Source organism: Macaca mulatta, chromosome 1 (genome assembly GCF_049350105.2).
Source record: "Macaca mulatta isolate MMU2019108-1 chromosome 1, T2T-MMU8v2.0, whole genome shotgun sequence".
Classification (NCBI taxonomy): domain Eukaryota; kingdom Metazoa; phylum Chordata; class Mammalia; order Primates; family Cercopithecidae; genus Macaca; species Macaca mulatta.
In genome coordinates, this window is record NC_133406.1 from 118,761,921 (window position 1) to 118,788,220 (window position 26,300).

Below are 26,300 nucleotides of genomic sequence, written 5' to 3' on the forward strand. Positions count from 1 at the left end.
AATATCCTTGTTAATTTCCTGTCTCATTGATCTGTCTAATATTGACAGTGGGATGTTAAAGTCTCTCACTAGTATTGTGTGGGAGTCTAAGTCTCTTTGTAGGTCTCTAAGAACTTGTTTTATGAATGTGGGTACTCCTGTATTGGGTGCATATACATTTAGGACAGTTAGCTCTTCTTGTTGCATTGATCCCTTTACTGTTCCATAGTGCCCTTCTTTGTCTTTTTTGGTCTTTGTTGGTTTAAAGTCTGTTTTGTCAGAACTAGGATTACAATCCTTGCTTTTTTCTGCTTTCCATTTGCTTGGTAAATTTTCCTCCATCCCGTTATTTTGAGCCTCTGTGTGTCTTTGCATGAGAGATGGGTCTCTTGAATACAGTACACTAATGGGTCTTGACTCTTTATCCAATTTGCCAGCCTGTGTCTTTTAATTGGGGCATTTAGCCCATTTACATTCAAGGTTAATATTGTTATGTGTGAATCTGATCCTGTTGTCATGATGCTAGCTGGTTATTTTGCACACTAGTTGATGTAGTGTCATTGGTGTTTGTATTTTGGTGTGTTTTTGAAGTGACTGGTACCAGTTTTTCATTTCCATATTTAGTGCTTCCATCAGGAGCTCTAGCAAGGCAGTCCTAGTGGTGACAAATTCCCTCAGCATTTGCTTGTCGGAAAAGGATTTAATTTTTCCTTCACTTAGGAAGCTTAGTTTAGCTGGATATGAAATTCTGGATTGAAAATTCTTTTCTTTAAGAATATTGAATATTGGCTCACACTCTCTTCTGGCTTGTAGGCTTTCTGCTGAGACATCCACTGTTAGTCTGATGGACTCCTCTTTGTAGGTGACATGGCCTTTCTCTCTGGCTGCCCTTAACATTTTTTTGCTCATTCGACCTTGGAGAATCTGATGATTATTTGTCTTGGGGTTGATTTTCTCATGCAGTGTCTTAGTGGGGTTCTCTGTATTTTCTGAATTTGAATGTTGGCTTGTCTTGCTTTGTTGGGGAAGTTCTCTTGGATGTTATCCTGAAGTACGTTCTCCAACTTGGTTCCATTTTCCCATCTCTTTCAGGTACACGAATCAATTGTAGGTTTGGTTTTTTACAGAGTCCCATAGTTATCAGAGGTTTTGTTTGTTCCTTTTCATTTCTTCTCTAATTTTGTCTGCCTGCTTTATTTCAGCAAGATAGTCTGCAGCCTCTGATACTCGTTCTTCCACTTGATCAACTTGGCTATTGATATTTGTGTATGCTTCACAAAGTTCTCGTGCTGTGTTTTTCAGCTTCATCAGGTCATTTATGTTCTTCTCTAAACTGGTTATTCTGGCTAGCATCTCCTGTAACCTTTTATTATGGTTCTTGGTTTCTTTGCATTGGGTTGGAACGTGCTCCTTTACCTCAGTGAAGTTTGTTATTACCTGCCTTCTGAAACCTACTTCTGTCATTTCATCCATTTCATCCTTCATCCAATTCTGTCCCCTCACTAGAGAGGTGTTGTGATGATTTGGAAGAGAAGAGGCACTCTGGCTTTTTGGATTTTCAGCATCTTTTTGTTGATTCTTTCTCACCTTTATAAGTTTGTCTAGTTTTGATATTTGAGGTTGCTGACCCTTGGATGGGGCTTTTGTGGGTACCTTTGATACTGTTATTGTTGCTTTCTGTTTGTTTTTCTTTCAACGGTCAAGACCCTCTTCTGTAGGGATGCTGTGGTTTACTGGGGGTTCACTTCAGGCCCTGTTCATCTGGTTCGCTCTCATGTCTGGAGATGTCACCCCAGGAGGCTGAAGAACAGCAAAGATGGGTGCCTGCTCCTTCTTCTGGGATCTCTGACCTCGAGGGGCATCAATCTGATGCCAGTTAGGAATGCTCCTGATGACCCCTGTTGGGAGGTATCACCCAGTATGGGGGCACAGGAACCAGGGCCCATTTAACAAAGCACTTTGGTTGTCTCTTAGTGGAGGGAGTGTGCTGCACTGCAGGGAAACCCACTTGTCTGGGCTACCCAGATTCCTCAGAGGTAGCAGAAGGAAAGACTAAGTCTTCTGGTCCACAAAGACTATGGTCATCCCTACCTCTAGGGACTCCAGCCCAGGCAGATGAGATTTCTGTCCCTGAGCACCTGTCTGTAGTTGTTGGAGGCCCTGCAGGGACACGCCACCCAGTGAGGAGGGATGGGTGAGGGCCTGGCCTAAATAGGCAGTCTGGCCATGGTCTGCCACAGCCAGTGTGCTGTGCTGTGGGGAATACTTCTTGGAACCAAGCCATCCAGCCACCCTGGCTCCAGCTGGGGGAAAAGCACAGCCTGGACCTATAGTAATGGCTGCTGCCCTTCCCCAAGGGGAGCTTAATGTCTTAGGTAGCTAGCAGCTGCAATGTTGGCTGCCATGTCTCCCCCAAGAAGTTCAGACAGCTTAGACATCAGGCAGCAACAGTGGTGGTGGTCACCTCTCCCTCAGGGAGCTCTTTTGTCTTAGGCAACTGCAATGGTGGCTGCCACTACTCCGCCAAGGAGCTCAGACAGCTTAGAGAGCAGGCAGCAGCCTTGGTGATGGCTGCCCCTCTCCCAAGGGAACTCAGTAGACTTAGGCAGATTCCAGCCAAGTGGCTGTTGAGAATCTGCAAGGCTCCATGCTTGGGACCCCTGGCCCTGGTGGCATGGGCTCACCAATGGGATCTTCCAATTCATGAGTTGCACAGTTCCATGAAAAAAGCACAGTTTCCCAGGCTGAGTAGGTAGCATGCTCACTTACTGCCTCCCTTGAGTGTGGGTAGGGACTCCCCTACCCCATGCAGCTCTCAGGTAGGCTGATGCACCACCATGCTCTGTTCTCCTCTCCATGGGTCATGCCAGCCACCTAGTCAGTCCTGATGGCAGAACCTGGGTACCTCGGTTGCCAGTGCAGGATTCACAGGCTGTTTTGGTTCTTTTCAGTGGGAGTCTCCTATCTCAGCTGCTCTAGTTGGCCATTGGGGCCCCACTCCCTAGCCATTCTTTAATGGGAAGCAATATGTCCATTCAGCTACTGGTAATGCTCTCTTGCACCAAGGTGTCACCTCTGTTAGATGAGCCTATGATACAGGTGCTAACTTTGATATTGAGTTTGAGTGGAAGCAGGAAGAGGTTACTTATTCCCTTTACAAATATGTACTGAGCTCCTACTGGGCAAAAAGTCCTAGGATAAGAACTGAGGGAGATACAGCATTGAATCACTTGCAAACCCATGCATAAGTGTTTGTGCATGGATAGAGAAGATCAAACGAGTTCCTCAGCCTTGATAATTCAAAGTGTAGAGAGAAGGGTGTTTCTAAGTGCCTAAAAGATTTCTGGAACACACTGTTAAAGTTGTTTAGGAAAGGAAGCTGGGAACCAGGAGTGGGACAAAGATTGTCTTTAAAAGATAATATCGACTCTCATGGCTTTTTCTATGTGCCAAGAACTGCTTTATTTCTAGGTGTGTCTAGCTACCATATGTTAGAATATTAATGAGTTTTCTACTTTCTCCTCTTAAAAATGTTCTGTCTGTAATATAACACAAATACACAAAAGTACACAAAATACAGAAGTACACAAAATACCATGAAACAAACACTCCTATAACCATGACTCAGGTTAAAAAATAGAACATTGCCAGTCTTTCTTGGGCCCCTTCTCAAACACCACATCCTCCCCTGTTTGGTGCACAAGCACTTTTCCAGTCTAACTGCAGCCTATGCTTGCTTCCTGCCTAATCTCCCACTATTCTACCCTATACTCCAGCCACATTGAAATCTTTGCAGTCTCTCAAACATGCTATTCCTTCATAATTCTCTGCCTTTGTTAGTGCTCGTTCCTTCTTACTTGAATGTCTTCTGATGCCCTTTCCTCCCTACATCTGAAACTTTCTTCACCTAGTAAACATTTTTGCAGATTCAGTTCAAAAGTCATTTCTCATCTGAAGCTACTCCTGGTATGCTCAACTAATATTGTGTAAATTAATAGAGTACAGGGCCAGGTGCTGTGGCTCATGCCTGTCATCCCAGCACTTTGGGAAGCCTATGTTGGAGGATCACTTAAGCCCAGAAGTTTGAGACCAACCTGGGCAACATGGTAAAACCCCATCTCTACCAAAAACAAAAAGCAAGATTATAAATGAGAAATGTGGACAACCCCTGCTTGTTCAGCAATGACTTTATTCAAAGAAATTGAAGAAACCTCTGATGTCACTGATGTGCACTTTTACTAAATAAGCCTTGAGAGTAAGAACTTAAGAAGAATGTTAAAATTATTTTTAATATGTACTTTTAATTTGGTTTAGGGTCAAAGAGAAGTCAACCTATGAAACTCAAGAAGCTATAGTAACACTTTAATTTCCAAAAAATGACAAGGAACTTCTCTATTTGCATCTCAATTTGGTCTCTATTGGAGCCTCATAAGTTGAAATAAGTAAATTTAAGGGGGGTTGCCAAAGATGGCCAAATAGGAACAGCTCCAGCCTCCAGCTCCCAGTGTGAGTGACACAGAAGAAGGGTGATTTCTGCATTTTCAACTGAGGTACCAGGTTCATCTCACTGGGGCATGTCAGACAGTTGGTGCTGGTCAGTGGGTGTAGCCCAACCAGGAGAGCTGAAGTAGGGTGAGGCATCACTTCACCTGGGGAAGTACAAGGGGGAAGGGAATTCCTTTTCCTAGCCAAGGGAAACTGAGACACACAACACATGGAAAATCGGGTAACTCCCACCCTAATACTGCACTTTACCAAGGGTCTTAGCAAACGGCACACCAGGAGATTATATCCCATGCCTGGCCTGGAGGGTCCCACGCCCACAGAGCTTCCCTCATTGCTAGCACAGCAGTCTGAGATCTAACTGCAAGGTGCAGCAAGGCTAGGGGAGGGGCGCCCGCCATTGCTGAGGCTTAAGTAGGTAAACAAAGCCACTGGGAAGCTCGAAGTGGGTGGAGCCCACTGCAGCTCAAGGAGGCCTGCCTGCCTCTATAGACTCCACCTCTGGGGACAGGGCATAGCTAAACAAAAAGCAGCAGAAACCTCTGCAGATGTAAATGTCCCTGTCTGACAGCTTAGAAGAGAGCAGTGGTTCTCCCAGCATGGAGATTGAGATCTGAGAATGGAGAGACTGCCTGATCAAGTGGGTCCCTGAACCCTGAGTAGCTTAACTGGGAGACATCCCCCACTAGGTGCAGACTGACACCTCACACCTCACACAGCTGGGTACACCTCTGAGACAAAGCTTCCAGAGCAATAATCAGACAACAACACCTGCTGTTCAGCAATATTCTATCTTCCGCAGCCTCCGCTGCTGATACCCAGGCAAACAGGGTCTGGAGTGAACCTCAAGCAAACTCCAATAGACCTGAAGCTGAGGGTCCTGACTGTTAGAAGGAAAACTAACAAACAGGACACCCACACCAAAAACCCATCAGCATGTCAACATCATCAAAGACCAAAGGCAGATAAAACCACAAAGATGGGGAAAAAGCAGTGCAGAAAAGCTGGAAAGTCAAAAAATCACAGCGCATCTCCCCCTCCAAAGGAACACAGCTCATTGCCAGCAATGGAACAAAGCTGGATGAAGAATGACTTTGACAAGTTGAGAGAAGAAGGCTTCAGTCCATCAAACTTCTCAAAGCTAAAGGAGGAACTACGTACCCAGTGCAAAGAAACTAAAATCCCTGAAAAAAGAATGGAAGAATGGATAACTAGAATAACCACTGCAGAGAAGTCCACAAACGAACTGAGAGAGATGAAAACCATGACATGAGAACTATGTGACAAACGCACAAGCTTCAGTAACCAACTCAATCAACTGGAAGAAATAGTGTCAGCGATTGAAGACCAAATGAATGAAATGAAGTGAGAAGAGAAGCTTAGAGAAAAAAGAGTAAAAAGAAATGAACATAATAATAATAATTTTAAAACCACATATGATTAAAGAAAAAAAAAGAAAAAAGAAATGAACAAAGGCTCCAAGAAATATGGGATTATGTGAAAAGACCAAATCTACATCTGATTGGTGTGCCTGAAAGTGACAGGGAGAATGTAACCAAGTTGGAAAACACTCTGCAGGATATTATCCAGGAGAACTTCCCCAACGTAGCAAGGCAGGCCAATATTCAAATTCAGGAAATATAGAGAATGCCACAAAGATACTCCTTGAGAAGAGCAACTCCAAGACACATAATTGTCAGATTTACCAAAGTTGAAATGAAGGAAAAAATGTTAAGGGCAGCCAGAGAGAAAAGTGAGGTTACCCACAAAGGGAAGCCCATCGGACTAACAGCAGATCTCTCAGCAGAAACTCTACAAGCCAGAAGAGAGTGGGGGCCAATATTTAACATTCTTAAAGAAAAGAATTTTCAACCCAGAATTTCATATCCAGCCAAACTAAGTTTCATAAGTGAAGAAGAAATAAAATCCTTTACAGACAAGCAGATGCTTAGAGACTTTGTCACCACCAGGTCTGTGCTACAAGAGGTCCTGAAGGAAGCACTAAACATGGAAAGGAACAACCGGTACCAACCATTGCAAAAACATGCCAAAATGTAAAGACCATCAGTGCTAGGAAGAAACTGCATCAACTGGTGAGCAAAATAACCAATTATATCATAATGACAGGATCAAGTTCACACATAACAATATTAACTTTAAATGTAAATGGACTAAATGGTCCAATTAAAAGACACAGACTGGCAAATTGGATAAAGAGTCAACACCCATCAGTTTGCTGTATTCAGGAGACCCATCTCACATACAGAGACACACATAGGCTCAAAATAAAGGGATGGAGGAAGATCTACCAAGCAAATGTAAAACAAAAAAAAAAAAAGGCAGGGGTTGCAATCCTAGTCTCTGATAAAACAGACTTTAAACCATCAAAGATCAAAAGAGACAAAGAAGGCTATTACATAATGGTAAAGGGATCAATTCAAAAAGAAGAGCTAACTATCCTAAATATATATGCACCCAATACAGGAGAATCCAGATTCATAAAGCAAGTCCTTAGAGACTTACAAAGAGACTTAGACTCCCATACAATAATAATGAGAGACTTTAACACGCCACTGTCAACATTAGACAGATCAATGAGACAGAAAGTTAACAAGGATATCCAGGAATTGAACTGAACGCTGCACCAAGCAGACCTAATAGACATCTATAGAACTCTCCACCCCAAATCAACAGAATATACATTCTTCTCAGCACCACATCGCACTTATTCCAAAATTGACCACATAGTAGGAAGTAAAGCACTCCTCAGAAAATGTACAAGAACAGAAATTATAACAAACTGTCTCTCAGACCTCAGTGCAATTAAAGTAGAACTCAGGACTAAGAAACTCAATCAACACCGCTCAACTACATGGAAACTGAACAACCTGCTCCTGAATGGCTACTGGGTACATAACGAAATGAAGGCAGAAATAAAGATGTTCTTTGAAACCAATGAGAACAAAGATACAACATACCAGAATCTCTGGGACACATTTAAAGCAGTGTGTAGAGGGAAATTTATAGCACTAAATGCCCACAAGAGAAAGCTGGAAAGATCTAAAATTGACGCCCTAACATCCCAATTAAAAGAACTAGAGAAGCAAGAGCAAACACATTCGAAAGCTAGCAGAAGGTAAGAAATAACTAAGATCAGAGCAGAAACTGAAGGAGAGAGAGACACAAAAAACCCTTCAAAAAAATCAATGAATCCAGGGACTGGTTTTTTGAAAAGATCAACAAGATTGAGAGACCGCTAGCAAGAGAAGAAAAGAGAGAAGAATCAAATAGACACAATAAAAAATGATAAAGGGGATATCACCATCGGCCCAACAGAAATACAAACTACCATCAGAGAATACTCTAAACACCTCTACGCAAATAAACTAGAAAACCTAGAAGAAACGGATAAATTCCTAGACACATACACTCTCCCAAGACTAAACCAGGAAGAAGTCGAATCCCTGATTAGACCAATAGCAGGCTTAGAAATTGATGGAGGCAATAATTAATAGCCTACCAACCAAAAAAAGTCCAGGAACAGACGGATTCACAGCCGAATTCTACCAGAGGTACAAGGAGGAGTTGGTACCATTCCTTCTGAAACTATTCCAATCAATAGAAAAAGAGGGAATCCTCCCTAACTCATCTTATGAGGCCAACATCATCCTGATACCAAAGCCTGGCAGAGACGCAATAAAAAAACAGAATTTCAGACCAATATCCCTGATGAACATCGATGCAAGACTCCTCAATAAAATACTGGCAAACCGAATCCAGCAGCACATCAAAAAGCTTATCCACCATGATCAAGTGGGCTTCATCCCTGGGATGCAAGGCTGGTTCAACATACGCAAATCAATAAACGTAATCCAGCATATAAACAGAACCAAAGACAAAAACCACATGATTATCTCAATAGATGCAGAAAAGGCCTTTGACAAAATTCAACAGCCCTTCATGCTAAAAACTCTCAATAAATTAGGTCTTGGTGGGACATGTCTCAAAATAATAAGAGCTATTTATGACAAACCCACAGCCAAAATCATACTGAATGGGCAAAAACTAGAAGCATTCCCTTTTGAAAACTGGCACAAGACAGGGATGCCCTCTCTCACCACTCCTATTCAACATAGTGTTGGAAGTTCTGGCTAGGGCAATCAGGCAAGAGAAAGAAATCAAGGGTATTCAGTTAGGAAAAGAAGAAGTCAAATTGTCCCTCTTTGCAGATGACATGATTGTATATTTAGAAAACCCCATCGTCTCAGCCCAGAATCTCCTTAAGCTGATAAGCAACTTCAGCAAAGTCTCAGGATACAAAATCAATGTGCAAAAATCACAAGCATTCTTATACACCAATAACAGACAAACAGAGAGCCAAATCATGAATGGACTCCCATTCACAATTGCTTCAAAGAGAATAAAATACCTAGGAATCCAACTTACAAGGGATGTGAAGGACCTCTTCAAGGAGAACTACAAACCACTGCTCAGTGAAATAAAAGAGGACACAAACAAATGGAAGAACATACTGTGCTTATGGATAGGAAGAATCAATCTCATGAAAATGGCCATAGTGCCCAAGGTAATTTATAGATTCAATGCCATCCCCATTAAGCTACCAATGACTTTCTTCACAGAATTGGAAAAAACTGCTTTAAAGTTCATATGGAACCAAAATAAAGCCTGCATTGGCAAGAAAATCCTAAGCCAAAAGAACAAAGCTGGAGGCATCATGCTACCTGACTTCAAACTATACTACAAGGCTACAGTAACCAAAACAGCATGGTACCAGTACCAAAACAGAGATGTAGACCAATGGAACAGAACAGAGCCCTCAGAAATAATACCACACATCTACAGCCATCTGATCTTTGATAAACCTGACAGAAACAAGAAATGGGGAAAGGATAGGATTCCCTATTTAGTAAATGGTGCTGGGAAAATTGGCTAGCCATAAGTAGAAAGCTGAAACCAGGTCCTTTCCTTACTCCTTATACGAAAATTAATTCAAGATGGATCAGGCACTTAAATGTTAGACCTAAAACCATAAAAAACCTAGAAGAAAACCTAGGTAATACCATTGAAGACATAGGCATGGGCAAGGACTTCATATCTAAAACATCAAAAGCAATGGCCACAGAAGCTAAAATTGACAAATGGGATCTAATTAAACCATAGAGCTTCTGCACAGCAAAAGAAACTACCATCAGAGTGAACGGGCAACATACAGAATGGGAGAAAATTTTTGCAATCTACTCATCTCACAAAGGGCTAATATCCAGAATCTACAAAGAACTCAAACAAATTTACAAGAAAAAACAACCCCATCAGAAAGTGGGCAAAGGATATGAACAGACACTTCTCAAAAGAAGACATTTATGCAGCCAACAGACACATGAAAAAATGCTCATCATTACTCACCATCAGAGAAATGCAAATCAAAACCACAATGAGATACCATCTCACACCAGTTAGAATGGCAATCATTAAAAAGTCAGGAAACAACAGGTGCTGGAGAGGATGTGGAGAAATAGGAACATTTTTACACTGTTGGTGGGACTGTAAACTAGTTCAACCATTGTGGAAGATAGTGTGGCAATTCCTCCAGGATCTAGAACTAGAAATACCATTTGACCCAGCCATCCCATTACTGGGGATATACCCAAAGGATTATAAATCATCCTGCTATAAAGATACATGCACACGTATGTTTATTGCAGCACTGTTCACAATAGCAAAGACTTGGAATAAACCCAAATATCCATCAGTGAGAGACTGGATTAAGAAAATGTGGCACATATACCATGGAATACTATGCAGCCATAAAAAAGGATGAGTTCGTGTCCTTTGTAGGGACATGGATGCAGCTGGAAACCATCATTCTCAGCAAACTATGGCAAGAACAGAAAACCAAATACCACATGTTCTTACTCATAGGTGGGAATTGAACAATGAGATCACTTGGACACAGGAAGGGGAACACCACACACCAGGGCCTATTGTAGGGAGGGGGGAGGGATAGCATTAGGTGATATACCTAATGTAAATGATGAGTTAATGGGTGCAGCACACCAACATGGCGCATGTATACATATGTAACAAACCTGCTAGTTGTGCACATGTACCCTAGAACTTAAAGTATAATTGAAAAAAAAAATAAGTAAATTTAAGAAAATATTGTAATAAATCTCTTTAAAGATAGGCAATCCAAAATAGATAGACATAGTTTTCCAGCTTTACTAGGTTTCAGATAAATTTCTATGCACTTGTCGCAATAGTAGTGGTGGCAATCAGAAAGACATCATCAAACAAAAGTCAAGAGAAAAGTCCTTTTAATTGATGCTGGACATGCAGAACGATAAATGTCCAGTCCATGCACTATGGAGATAAAGGGGACTCAGATAAGGACACAAAGAGGAAAATACGTGAAAATAGGAAACATTTCAGAAAAGTGCTTATTATAGAATTCATTGAAAATTTCAGGAAAGCTGAAGATGAGAAGGGGTTCAGAGTGCCATACTTCTGTGTGGGGCAGAAGCAGTCCAGAGAGGCAATTTCTCTGTAAATCTTAAAAGCACAGGACCCTGTGCTAACCTCTAGCAGAAAGAAAGGCAGAGAAGGAGCATGGGATGTGGTTTGACAAAAAGGATGAGGAGAGATTTAATGTTAAGAGTTGATGCCAGATTACATGATATTGAGAAGTAAATGGGTAAACAGAGAATAAAGGGAAGCCAAATTGTATACTTAAAAAAAAAAAAATATTGTGCACGGAAAGAGGAAGAAAAGGAGGCAATGACCAAAATGGGTACCTGAGTGAAAGAAAGTTGTTTGTTGTTTTTCTTTTGTTTTGTTTGGAGATGAAAAGAAATGAGCCGCCATGGGGGTAGAGAGAGAGAAAGTGAGAGATGAAAGATATTAAGAGAGTAGGAATGTGTTTATTGCAACTAGCTTCCTGATAAAGCTCCTAGGAGAGTTACAAATTGACGGGTTAGTGCTTGAGAAAGTAAAATGGTTACTCTGAAACTGGATGATGAGAAACTGCTTGTAGGAAATATATTTAGGTAGAAATATTCATGCTTATGATCTCTGTCTGAAGTGGGAGAACATATTATTCATTAAGAGTGAAGACATAGAGTAAAAATATGAAGTAATTTTTATGGGGACATGTACCTCAACGAGGTATTACTAATATGAATCAACAGGAATCAGGTTGGATTTCATAACTCCAAGAGACCCCGACAAACCATGATAAGGAGCTGAGAAGTTGGATGGTGGGGATGACGAAAGGCTGGATAATGAATAATGAAGGGCTAGATATTTCACCACCATGGTGAAAGTGGTGGTGGAACATGCTGGGAAGGGCATCATTGAAACAATGATCATGAAGACCCAGAAGGGAAAGAGCAATCCCTAGGAAGACCAAGAGGGAAGAGAGCATTTGCATGATGCCTAAAACGTCTTTCTTAATTAGAGACACTCAGATGGACATTTTTGCTTGAGATGGAAAGCGTGTGGTAGGCAAGGACCACACAAGTATCCCTGTGTCATCCTTTCCTTGTCTTCTCTCTCATTTGTGGTCTTCCTTGGCCATCCATTTGATATTATTACTATGGGCCCTGCTACACCACTACCAAATGGTTTCATATGTGCATGGTCTCTTTCTAAACAAACTATTGTTTTGTTGTTGTTGTTGTTTGTTTTAGAGACAGGGTCTCACTCTGTTGACCTGTTACTCAGGCTGGAGTGCAGTGGCATGATCATAGTTCACTGCAACCTCAAACTCTGGGGCTCAAGCAGTCCTCCACCTCAGCCTCTTGAGTAACTGGGACAACAGGCACACACTATCACACTTGGCTAATTTTTTTATTATTTGTAGAGATGAGTCTCACTGTTGCCCATGCTGGTCTCAAACTCCTAACCTCAAGCAATCCTCCGGCCTTGGCCTTCCAAACAACTGGGATTACAGGCGCAAGCCACCTTGCCCAGCCTGTTACCTTCTTGAGGGAACAGATTCTGTTTTTGTAAACATCTGTTTTAGTAGGGCTAAGCCGTGTGTGTGTGTGTGTGTGTGTGTGTGTGTGTGTGTGTTTTACATTCACGGAATTCTATAAATCAAGAATACATTGAGTAAATAGACTCCATATTTGGGTGAATTTGAGAGAAAAGCTGCAGATCATCTGCTAGCTGTGCCCTAGTGCTCAACAGTTGTAACATGAAATGTTGCCATTAGACTATGTTGACCCCTAGAATGGTTTGTATTTCTACAGTGAAGTGCAATTGCTATACAAGAAACAGAATGTGTGTTGTTTGTGTCTCTGGTGGAAATAACCAGTGCTGGGACTACTACTGGGATTGTGCTTATTTCTTTAAATGTGGTGTTAATAATAAGATTTCTTTCCAATATTTTTAAAATGTGTTTTTCTGCTGCTTTATAATGAAGCCAAGAGAGAAAATGAGAGTGAGAGGGCAAGAGAAACAATGAAAGACAGGGAAAATGAGAGAGGGGGAGATTAATTCATTCTATGTCTCTCTAGGCCTCTGAACCACCTGTTTATTTCAATAAAGAACAATTATTGGATTGTTCTTGAATGTCACTGAAATAAATTTGAAAAGACATAAATAAATGGAAAGACATTCTGTGTTCATGGATTGGAATAATTAATATTGTTAAGATGGCAGTATTCACCAAATTGATCTACAGATTTAACACCTTTATTAAAATACCAGCTGCTTTCCTTTTTTGCAGAAATTGACAAGCTGATCTTAAAATTTACATGAAAAAGCAAAGGACCCAACATGATATTGAAAAAGAAGAACAAATTGGAAAGCTCACACTTTGTGATTCCAAAACTGATTACAAAGCTACAGTAAGCAAGCCATTTAAATCAATGTTAGCAGTGCATGGGGGTGTGTGCTTGTAGTCCTAGCTACTAGTCCTAGGTTGGGGCAGGAGGATCGCCTGAGTCCAGGAGTTTGAGGCTGCAATGAGCTGTGATTGCACCACTGCATTCCAGCCTGGGTGACAGAGCAAGACCTTGATCAAAAATCAATCAATCAATCAATCCATGGAATAGGATTGAGAATCCAGAAATAAGTTCATACATTTATGATCAGTTGACTTTCAACAGGGGTACTAAGACAATTCAAAGGAGGAAAGAATAGTGTTTTCAAGAAATGTTGCTGGAACAACTGAATAGCCACATGCAAAAGAATGAAATTTGACACCTATTTCACAGAATATACAAAAATTAATTTAAAATGGATCAAATTTCATATAATATACAAAAAATTAATTTAAAATGGACCTAGATATAAGAAAACTATAAAACTCTTAGAATAAAATATAGATGTAAATCATCATGGCCTTGGATTATACATTGAATTCTCAAATGTAACATCAAAAGCAAAGCACAAGCAATCAAGAAAAAAATGCATAAATCAGACTTCCTAAAAATTAAAAGCTTTTGTGTTTCAAAGGACGCTATTAAGAAGCAAGAAGACAACTCACAGAACAGGAGAAAATATTTTCCAATCATATATGTGATAAGAATAAATACATACCTTAAAATTCACAATAAAAGAACAAATAACCCAATTTAAAAATGGACAAAATAGCTGAATAAGTATTTCTCTAAAGAAGATATATAGATGGGCAATAAGCATATGTAAATTGGTACATCATTAACCATCAGGAAAAAAGTAATTATGAATACAGTCAGTGAGATATCACATCACATCTACTAGGATGGCTATAATAAACAAGATAATAACAAGTGTTGGTGAAGATGTGGAGAAATTCCAACTCTTGTACATTACTGTTGGGAAGGTAAAATGGTGCAGCCACTTTGGAACAAACAGTTTGGCAATTCCTCAAAATGTTAAATATAGAGTTATGACCCAGAAATTCCACTCCTATGAATATACTCAAGAGAAATGAAACATATGTTCACACAAAATCTTGTACACAAGTGTGTCTAGCAGAATTATTCGTAATAGTCCAAAAGTGGAAACAACCCAAATGTCCATTAACTGATGAATGTATAAAATGTGGCACATCTACACCAAGGGATATTATTCAGCCATAAAAATGATTAAAGTACTGATACATGCCAAAACATGGATGAACCTTGAAAACATTATGCTATGTGAAAGAAGCCAGACATAAAAGGCCACGTATTATATGATTTTATTTACATAAAATGTCCAGAATAAGCAAATCCAGAGAGATAGAAAGTACATTAATGGTCGTTAGGGGCCAGGAGGAAGGCAGAAGGCAAGTGACTGCTAATAGGTATGGATTTCTTTTAGGGGTGATGAAAATGTTCTGGAATTATATAGTAGTGATGACTACATAACTTTGTGAATATACTAAAAACCACTGAATTGCACACTTTAAAGGGTGAATTTTATGGTATGTGGATTATATACAAACAATTTTTTAAAAAGAACATTTAAACCTTAAATTTGGATTAAGTGGAGCAAAAATAAAGCAAACCAATTGCTTGATTGCATCATCTGGCTGTTTGACTGAATCATGTTGTACTAGCTCGTTGATTCGGTTTGTCAGCCCAACAGCCCCACATAGTTTTAGTCAGAGGTGAAGAGAGAAGGATCATTTTATGTCTTGACTGCCTGTTAGCCTGTATGCTACAATGGCTGAGGCTGTCTCTTTTCATTGTACTTGTAAATATGCACTGAGGCTCTTAAATAATGGACAGAACCAATAAACATAATGAATAGATTAATAATAAAACCAAATCATGAAAGGAAAAGAGCAAATGACTGGCGTGCAGTGTTGTCAGAACAAATTCACCGAAGTGAGAAAAACAGCCTGTTGGATTCAGCTGCTAAGGAACAGCAATTTATTTAGAAAGCAGCTGCCACTCCAGAATGGATTATTTTCTGATTAAAGTGATGAATATGTATGCATGAAAGGAAGAGGGACTGGTTAAAGATTGCACCCAGGATAACTCAATTGATTCCTTTCAGAATATTGCGACTTGGCGGTGAATCAGCACCATTGGCAGGGCATTTGCTTCTCTGCAGCCGTGTGTATGGAGTTGAAACACACTTTTCTACCTTGCCCTCCATATTGTACTAGCTTATCACAAGCCACAAAGTGAGAGAAAAGACTATTTCTATAAGGATTTAGGATTGGGTAATTTTCATATCACTTCTGTCACTAACATGAATTATGAATGTAAATAATCACTACACTCCTTTTAACTGCTCATTCGAAGAAGGGGATTTAAGAGCAGATCTTGTGTCATGAAGAACAGAGTGCCATGCATAAGATTTCTGCAAAACAAACAAACAGAAACAAAACCTCACAAAATTCACCATAAACTTTTACCACCACAACTCCCCAGGAGTGAGTGAAGTTACAAGATATCACTAAAACTATGGGCCTTGGGTATGTAGATAAGAAACCTTTCTATATTCTTATTTCTTTTTGTTCTTTAGATAAAAGGACAGAACTCTCAGCTTCTCTCAGTGGCCAATAAGTCTCCTCCTCATCCAGTAGAGCCTAAATATGATGGAACAGAACCAGGATTCCCACCCTACCTCTGGCCATATCCTCTTTGGTTGTACCAGCCAGGAGCTTTGAAAGAGCTTAGTGGCAATGAAGTAAGGGTCAGATTCCAGGTTTATATCCCAGTTCTGATAACTATTTGATCTTGGGCACATTACTGACTTTTTAAACCTCAGCTTCCTTATCTGTACAGTGGAGATAATTATAGTATCTAATCTACAGGAGTGTCTGAGGATTAAATGAGGCAATAAATGGAGCTTTGGACATGGAGTAGTCAGTACATATTAAGCTGTTGCTGATATCCCTTTCTCCTTGCCTAAATATTCCCTCTATATACATGTAAGAGGGGAGATATTTGGTTACTAGTTTAGAATATCAAATGTAAATATAAATCACTAGAAAAAGAATGACTTTACCTATAATTTGGGACTGTATTCTGAAAATATGAAACTCTACTGAACTGTTGAAAAGAAATTTCTTTCTGGAATTCACCTCCTCTGGAATAATTTGGCTCAGCGTAACAACCCACAAGGCAGGTACAGGTGACAGGAAAATCTGGGGATCAGCTAACTATTCCACTGCCTCATCCTGTGATACACATAGGAAGTAAGGACACCAAGAATAAATTGTTCAGTGTAGGAGAGTGGGAAGAAGGTGGCTTTCCGTGTGGTTACTCTGCTCCCCTGGATGATCCTGATTGCAGAGAAAGCTAATCACAGGTTTCCAAGGGTGGATCCAGGATTCATTGATTCAGCGGATCAACTAGTTCTTTTGCCGGCAGCCTGTGGTATTTCTGCAGTTTGGGGTTTAGGGAGAAAAATAACATTAGACACCAAAAGAAATGAAGTTATGTGATCATGGCACATGAGTGTTCATCTGACTTTTTTCAGGGGGGATTGTGGTAAAAGGGAGTTACTGAGTGTCCTTGTAAAGCATTGCTGAATTTTCAATTTGCATGTGTGTGTGTGTGTGTGTTTGATGCTTGTGTTATATGCCAGGCACATGGTTTCTTCAACTGGAAGAACTTTGTTTCATCAACAACCTTGTAGAGCAACTGCTATGCATAAAGCCTAACTTTATGCTTTGCATAAAACTCTTTGTTTTATGCAAACTTAAGGGTTTCCCAGTGAGGAAAAGCTGTTTTAGTAGAGGAATAGCTACTATTCTTTTTCTGAGGAGGAAAAAATATGACTCCCTTGTCATGAAAAAGTCACAGAGGTTCATGCTACTGTCACAGACAGCTAACATGACAAATTGTTCTTTTTCTGTTTATGTTGAAAATAAGTAAACGAAGCAGCAGCAGCAGCAGTTGAGCCAAAGGGAAGGCAATCCAGGTTCTAGATTTAGTCCTAATAGTTAAGCAGGGTAAAGAATACATGTGGCTGTGACCAAAGGAAATTGTGGCAGATGGGTAAAGTTTTTCATATTAAGATAGCCTGATGTACCCTAGAACTTAAAGTATAATAATAATAAATAAATTTAAAAAAAAAAAAAAAAGAAGAGCAACAGAAAAAAAAAAAAAAAAAAGATAGCCTGAAATCCCTGATTTGTCTCAATAAGATGTTTAGGGAGTGTTAATAATATAAGAACTCAAGATGAGTTAGAAAGGAACCTTTGCAAAAACCTGAGGATATAAATCAGGGCTGGACTGAACATTCATAAATAACAATGTGAGAAAGATTGCTGATTTTACCTAAGTGACTTCTTTGAATCTTGTATGTTTCATACATTTGTTACGTCATTTTAAATGGCTGTGTTTAATGTTGGCTATTTAAATAAGGAACTTTGCTTTTGCTTTAAAAATGAAGAATAATGCAACAGATATCATGGCAACCTTTCTCTTTCAGGTTACCTGGCTGCTTGCAGCATGAGACAGATAATTATTAAATATTAGTATAAAGGAAAGTTTAAGGAAGCAATTGACTGTTTTCTCTCCGAAAAAGGCCAACTTTGATTCTCAACACTCTCTAGACAATCTTAGATGTTTGCCTCTTATTATCTTAATTGCCTCTTATTTCTTATTTGCCCCTTATTATTCCATTTTTCATAGTACTCTAAGGTAATATCTAACCTAAAGCCTCCTGTTTCAACTACACTTAATTTCTTGTCTACTATACACAAAAGAGAGAAAAGCCACTAGTGTTTGACCCGGCGTAAGTAGTGAGAAATGAGGAAGAAAAGAGGAAGGGTATTAAGACTAGATGACAAAACTAAAAAGACCAGAGGGACGTGCTGTCTGCATTCCCCGGCCCCAGACATGAAGATCCACACAGGAGGAAGAGTAGAGAAAAGCAAGGAGGGAGGCTCATCAGTCTGGGTGGCCCAGAGAAACACAACCATGCTAGCTTCTGTCACACTGCCTGGACATTGGCTGGGTCTGTCAGTACCTCAGGTCAGAAGGCAGACTCTCACCGAGGAAATTGCCTAATTTCTACAATCAGCTTGTTGTCAAATGATGCATTATTCTTCTGTAGCGGCAAAACTCCTCATACCTATTTTGGCATCTATCTGAGGTCTCTTTATTTACCTCTCAGGATTTCGAATGTGTCCTCAAACTATGAAAACCTGGTGGTTAATAAAATCTAAGCCCAGCTCAGAAGGAGACTGTTCATTTACCCAACAAATGCCATGATGGACTTGGTACTGTTACAGCTACTGGGAATGCAAAGATAAGGAAGGCAGCATGTCCTCTTTCTACCATGTGTGCTGAGAAAGATGCTGTAGAAAAGACTGATACTTAAACCAGTACTATCGTAAGGTAGATAAACATGAAGATAAGGGACATACACTGTAATGAAAGAACACAGCAAGGGTACTTGACTCAGGAGGGGCTGTCAGGGAATACTTCCCAGGGCAAGAGACATTTTAGGGAGACCTAAAAAGTGTACAGGTATTAGTCTGGTGAAGAAGAAGGTGAAAATATTATGAGACAGCGGGAACAGCATATGGAAAAATCCAAAGATGAAAGAAACGCCAGTGTGGCTGGAGAATGGAGTATGTGTGCCTGTGTGTGCCTGTGTGTGTATGTGTGTGTGTGTGTGCGTGCATGTATGCACACATGCACATGAGTGTATGTGATGGAGGGAAGGAGGTAGCAGGAGACATGTCAGACATAAACCATTGCCAACCCAGTAGCCAGTCTCCTACTTCTTCCCAGATAAACACGAAGTGGATATTTCTTAACCTCAAGGAAGAGAGCCTCTACCCAGCATACAGAATAAGTCATGATTGGCCTAACCAGTTTTAGAAATCCCAGGAGAGCAATGATTGCTGTATTATCAAGTGTATGAAAAGAACAGCCTCCTCTTGAGAGGGCCACAGGGTTGTTCTCTGATCTCTCAGGAATTAGCTTCCTCCTGGGAAGGTTATCTTGCTGAGTGATTTCAGAGGCTTCATGGCTGTGGAGACCTCAGTTTTTCTATATGATCCGTACTATGATCCAGAATGAGTGAGGCAGATCAAGGGAGAGATTTAGCTTTCAAGTTAATAGCTTCTAAGGGAGTGACAAGGCATATAGTAGATTCGTGTCCCTGCAGTAGGGGTGGTGAGATTCTCTCTCTTTCCTCCAAGCAGTAACTACCCTTTGCTCTCCAGTTTACACTATACTGCAGAGGTTCTCAACCTTTTGTGGACATCAGAATCAATTGGAAAGCTTGTTAATGTTATGATTTAGTGGTTTAGGACAATATCTAGTAATCATTTTAAACAAGCACCCAGGTGATTCTGATCCATAAAGTCCTTGAACTACACTTTGGGAAATTTGACATTACAGGCTTGATAACTTCAGGGCCCTAATAATGCAATCAGCTAAAAGTCACTCCTTATAGCTATATAAAACTCATATGATATGCCTACATATATCAAATTATTTCATTTGTTATATCAAATCTGCACTAAATACAAAACCATATCTTTTTTGGCATCATGTTTTGTTTATATTTATCAGTCTCACTCCCAGTGTTGAAATTGCCACTTCATCCATTTTTGATGGATGCTTCTGACTATATTTTCTCAGCAACCCTTTTCCTTTTGACAGTCATTCATCTGATGATCTTAGTGTTTACATCACTTGGATAACATGCTTGTAGAGTAAGGATAAGGAATGTTTTGCTTTGTGACCTAAGTTATTTCTACTCCTTTTTAGTTACAGGCAGAGTTTTTAAAACATGCAACAAATAAAAATGTTAGGTTGAGTAATGAAACAGAATCAGGTGTCCCAAATTACTTGTTTACCCTAAAAAATAATATTTGTTTCTGGTATCCGAGAATACTAGAGGTGTCAGAGAATTTAGAATTCATTATTTAATTCAAATTTGGTTGACTATAATCACATGAACTACTATTTATTGAGTACCTACTATGTGCATGGTATTTTAGGTGCTTTGCATGCATTGATTCACGCAATCCTCACAATAACACCAGAGGGAAGGAACATTATTCCTCATGGAACCAGGCTTTTAAAAGCATCTTAACAGGCTTGATAAATGAGGACAACCAACTAAGAAGGATAAATATAAAGCCATTTACCTGGTTTCTAAACCCAGCTGTACAAGCCTGGAATGAATAAGATTGGACTGCACAGTGCAATCACAGGAGACGACATGGGTGCTTCAGTTGACTATTAGTTACATTGGTGTTAGAGGACCACTGCCAGAAAAGTTAAGTGTTCATAAGTATATGAACAGAAGCCTTATCCAGCTCTACTCGCTGTTGGTTTTGCCTCACTGTTGTGTGGGGTTCATCCAGGCTCTGCATGTTATGAGAAATTTGGCTAACCAGACCCCTAGAGGAGAGATGGAGGATCTTGAAATACATTTATTTGAAGAACACATAAAGGAATAGAGAATATTAGATCCCAAATAATGTGAAACCTGCTTCAAATACTTGAAGGACTGTAAGATGGACTCATGAAGGAACTATGTGTGGCTCTGAGAGCAGCAAAAGGCACTATAAGTAGACGTCACAGGAAAGCAACTTTCTTTCTTTCTTTTCTTATTTTATTTTTATTTTTTGAGACATAGTGTTGCTGTGCTGCTCCAGCTGATCTTAAACTCTGGGCCTCAAGCATCCTCCCACCTCAGCTTCCTGAGTAGCTGGGATTAGAGTCTTGAGCTATCACACTAGGCTGGCTGAAATCTCAACACAGTACAAAGGAACACTTTCCAGCAATACCAGCTGTCTAACCATGGGGTGGGCTGCTGTGGGAGGCAGCAGTCTCCCTATCAGTGGAAGCACCATGGAGAGGTGGAGTGCCATTTACCCTGGAGGTTTGGCAGGAAATTCATTCCTGGATATGGGATGGTGTCTTATGATCTTTTGAGTTCCTTTCCAACTTTGAGAATTTGTTATTCTGGGGCAACAAACAGGTATTAGGAAACTACTATGCAAGAGATCCTATATCAATGCTTTGAAGGACAAAAAAAAATGAATAAGGCATAATTACTGCCTTCAAATGACTTACCAGCTAGTGGATAAACAGGTTAAAAAATAAATACTGAGCAAGCGTGCCCAAGATGGCTGAATAGGAACAGCTCCAGCCTCCAGCTCGCAGCGTGAGTGACACAAAGACGGGTGATTCCTGCATTTTCAACTGAGATACCAGGTTCATCTCACTGGGGAGTGCCGGACAATCAGTGCTGGTCAGCTGGTGCAGCCTGACCAGGGAGAGCTAAAGCAGGGCGAGGCATTGCCTCATATGGGAAGCGCAAGGGGGAAGGGAATCCCTTTTCCTGGCCAAGGGAAACTGAGACACACAACACATGGAAAATCAGGTAACTCCCACCCTAATACTGTGCTTTACCAAGGGTCTTAGCAAATGGCACACCAGGAGATTATATCCCACACCTGGCCGGGAGGGTCCCATGCCCACGGAGCCTCCCTCATTGCTAGCACAGCAGTCAGAGATCTAACTGCAAGGTGGCAGTGAGGCTAGGGGAGGGGCACCTGCCATTGCTGAGGCTTAAGTAGGTAAACAAAGCCGCCTGGAAGCTCTAACTGGGTGGAGCCCACTGCAGCTCAAGGAGGCCTGCCTGCCTCTGTAGACTCCTCCTCTGGGGACAGGGTATAGCTAAACAAAAAGCAGCAGAAACCTCAGCAGAGGTAAATGCCCCTGTCTGATAGCTTTGAAGAGAGCAGTGGATCTCCCAGCACGGAGGTTGAGACCTAAGAACAGACAGACTGCTGCTCAAGTGGGTCCCTGACCCCTGAGTAGCCTAACTGGAAGACATCCCCCACTAGGTGCAGACCTACACCTCACACCTCACACGGCGGGGTACACCCCTAAGATGAAGCTTCCAGAGCAAGAATCAGACAACAACACTCACTGTTCAGCAATATTCTATCTTCTGCAGCCTCCACTGCTGATACCCAGGCAAACAGGATCTGGAGTGGACCTCAAGCAAATTCCAACAGACCTACAGCTGAGGGTCCTGACTGTTAGAAGGAAAACTAACAAACAGAAAGGACACCCACACCAAAACCCCATCAGTACATCACCATCATCAAAAACCAAAGGCAGATAAAACCACAAAGATGGGGAAAAAGCAGTGCAGAAAAGCTGGAAATTCAAAAAATCAGAGCGCATCTCGCACTCCAAAGGAATGTAGCTCGTCGCCAGCAACGGAACAAAGCTGGATGGAGAATGACTTTGACAAGTTGAGAGAAGAAAGCTTCAGTCGATCAAACTTCTTAGAGCTAAAGGAGGAACTACGTAACCAGTGCAAAGAAATTAAAAACCTTGAAAAAAGAATGCATGAATGGATAACTAGAATAATCAGTGCAGAGAAGACCTTAAAAGAACTGATAGAGATGAAAACCATAACACGAGAACTACGTGATAAATGCACAAGCTTCAGTAACTGACTCAATCAACTGGAAGAAAGAGTATCAGCAATTGAAGAACAAATGAATGAAATGAAGCGAGAAGAGAAGCATGGAGAAAAAACAGTAAAAAGAAATGAACAAAGCCTCCAAGAAGTATGGGATTATGTGAAAAGACCAAATCTACATCTGATTGGTGTGCCTGAAAGTGATGGGGAAAATGGAATCAAGTTGGAAAACACTCTGCAGGATATCATCCAGGAGAACTTCCCCAACCTAGTAAGGCAGGCCAACATTCAAATTCAGGAAATACAGAGAATGCCACAATGATACTCCTCGAGAAGAGCAACTCCAAGACACATAATTGTCAGATTCACCAAAGTTGAAATGAAGGAAAAAATGTTAAGGGCAGCCAGAGAGAAAGGTCGGGTTACACACAAAGGGAAGCCCATCAGACTAACAGCAGATCTCTCGGCAGAAACTCTCCAAGCCAGAAGAGAGTGGGGGCCAATATTCAACATTCTTAAAGAAAAGAATTTTCAACCCAGAATTTCATATCCAGCCAAACTAAGTTTCATAAGTGAAGGAGAAATAAAATCCTTTACAGACAAGCAAATGCTTAGAGATTTTGTCACCACCAGGCCTGCCCTACAAGAGATCCTGAAGGAAGCACTAAACAAGGAAAGGAACAACTGGTACCAGCCATTGCAAAATCATGTCAAAATGTAAAGTCCATCGAGGCTAGGAAGAAACTGCATCAACTGCCAAGCAAAATAACCAGCTAATATCATAATGACAGGATCAAGTTCACACATAACAATATTAACCTTAAATGTAAATGGACTAAATGGTCCAATTAAAGACACAGACTGGCAAATTGGATAAAGAGTCAACACCCATCAGTTTGCTGTATTCAGGGGACACATCTCACATGCAGAGACACACATAGGCTCAAAATAAAGGGATGGAGGAAGATCTAACAACCAAATGGAAAACAGAAAAGAAGCAGGGGTTGCAATCCTAGTCTCTGATAAAACAGACTTTAAACCATCCAAGATCAAAAGAGACAAAGAAGGCTATTACATAATGGTAAAGGGATCAATTCATCAGGAAGAGCTAACTATCCTAAATATATATGCACCCAATACAGGAGCACCCAGATTCATAAAGCAAGTCCGTAGAGACTTAAAAAGAGACTTAGGCTCCCATACAATAATAATGGGAGACATTAACACCCCACAGTCAACATTAGACAGATCAATGAGACAGAAAGTTAACAAGGATATCCAGGATTGAACTCAACTCTGCACTAAGTGGACCTAATAGACATTGACAGAACTCTCCACCCCAAATCAACAGAATACACATTCTTCTCAGCACCACATCACACTTATTCCAAAATTGACCACATAGTTGGAAATAAAGCACTCGTCAGAAAATGTACAAGAACAGAAATTATAACAAACTGTCTCTCAGACCTCAGTGCAATTAAAGTAGAACTCATGACTAAGAACCTCAATCAAAACTGCTCAACTACATAAAAACTGAACAACCTGCTCCTGAATGACTACTGGGTACATAACGAAATGAAGGCAGAAATAAAGATGTTCTTTGAAACCAAAGAGAACAAAGATACAACATACCAGAATCTCTGGGACACATTTAAAGCAGTGTGGAGAGGGAAATTGATAGCACTAAATGCCCACAAGAGAAAGCAGGAAAGATCTAAAATTGACACCCTAACATCACAATTAAAAGAACTAGAGAAGCAAGAGCAAACACTTCAAAAGCTAGCAGAAGGCAAGAAATAACTAAGATCAGAGCAGAACTGAAGGAGATAGAGACACAAAAAACCCTCCAAAAAATCAATGAATCCAGGAGCTGGTTTTTTGAAAAGATCAATAAAATTGATAGACCACTAGCAAGATTAATAAAGAAGAAAAGAGAGAAGAATCAAATAGATGCAATAAAAAATGATAAAGGGGATATCACCACCGACCCCACAGAAATACAAACTACTATCAGAGAATACTATAAACACCTCTACACAAATAAACTAGAAAACCTAGAAGAAATGGATAATTTCCTGGACACTTACACTCTCCCAAGACTAAACCAGGAAGAAGTTGAATCGCTGAATAAACCAGTAGCAGACTCTGAAATGGAGGCAATAATTAATAGCCTATCAACCAAAAAAAGTCCAGGAACAGACGGATTCACAGCCGAATTCTACCAGAGGTACAGGGAGGAGTTGGTACCATTCCTTCTGAAACTATTCCAATCAATAGAAAAAGAGGGAATCCTCCCTAACTCTTTTTATGAGGCCAACATCATCCTGATACCAAAGCCTGACAGAGACACAACAAAAAAAGAGAATTTTAGACCAATATTCCTGATGAACATCGATGCAAAAATCCTCAATAAAATACTGGCAAATTGAATCCGGCAGCACATCAAAAAGCTTATCCACCATGATCAAGTGGGCTTCATCCCTGGGATGCAAGGCTGGTTCAATATACGCAAATCAATAAATGTAATCCAGCATATAAACAGAACCAAAGACAAAAACCACATGATTATCTCAATAGATGCAGAAAAGGCCTTTGACAAAATTCAACAGCCTTTCATGCTAAAAACTCTCAATAAATTTGGTATTGATGGAATGTATCTCAAAATAATAAGAGCTATTTATGACAAACCCACAGCCAAAATCATACTGAATGGGCAAAAACTGGAAGCATTCCCTTTGAAAACTGGCACAAGACAGGGATGCCCTCTCTCACCACTCCTATTCAACATAGTGTTGGAAGTTCTGGCTAGGGTAATCAGGCAAGAGAAAGAAATCAAAGAAATCAAAGAATTCAGTTAGGAAAAGAAGAAGTCAAATTGTCCCTCTTTGCAGATGACATGATTGTATATTTAGAAAACCCCATTGTCTCAGCCCAAAATCTCCTTAAGCTGATAAGCAACTTCAGCAAAGTCTCAGGATACAAAATCAATGTGCAAAAATGACAAGCATTCTTATACACCAGTAACAGACAAACAGAAAACCAAATCATGAATGAACTCCCATTCACAATAGCTTCAAAGAGAATAAAATACCTAGAAATCCAACTTACAAGGGATGTAAAGGACCTCTTCAAGGAGAACTACAAACCACTGCTCAGTGAAATAAAAGAGGACCCAAACAAATGGAAGAATATACCATGCTCATGGATAGGAAGAATCAATATTGTGAAAATGACTATACTGCCCAAGGTAATTTATAGATTCAATGCCATCCCCATTAAGCTACCAATGACTTTCTTCACAGAATTGGAAAAAACTGCTTTAAAGTTCATATGGAACCAAAAAAGAGCCCGCATTGCCAAGACAATCCTAAGCCAAAAGAATAAAGCTAGAGGCATCACGCTACCTGACTTCAAACTATACTACAAGGCTTCAGCAACCAAAACAGCATGGT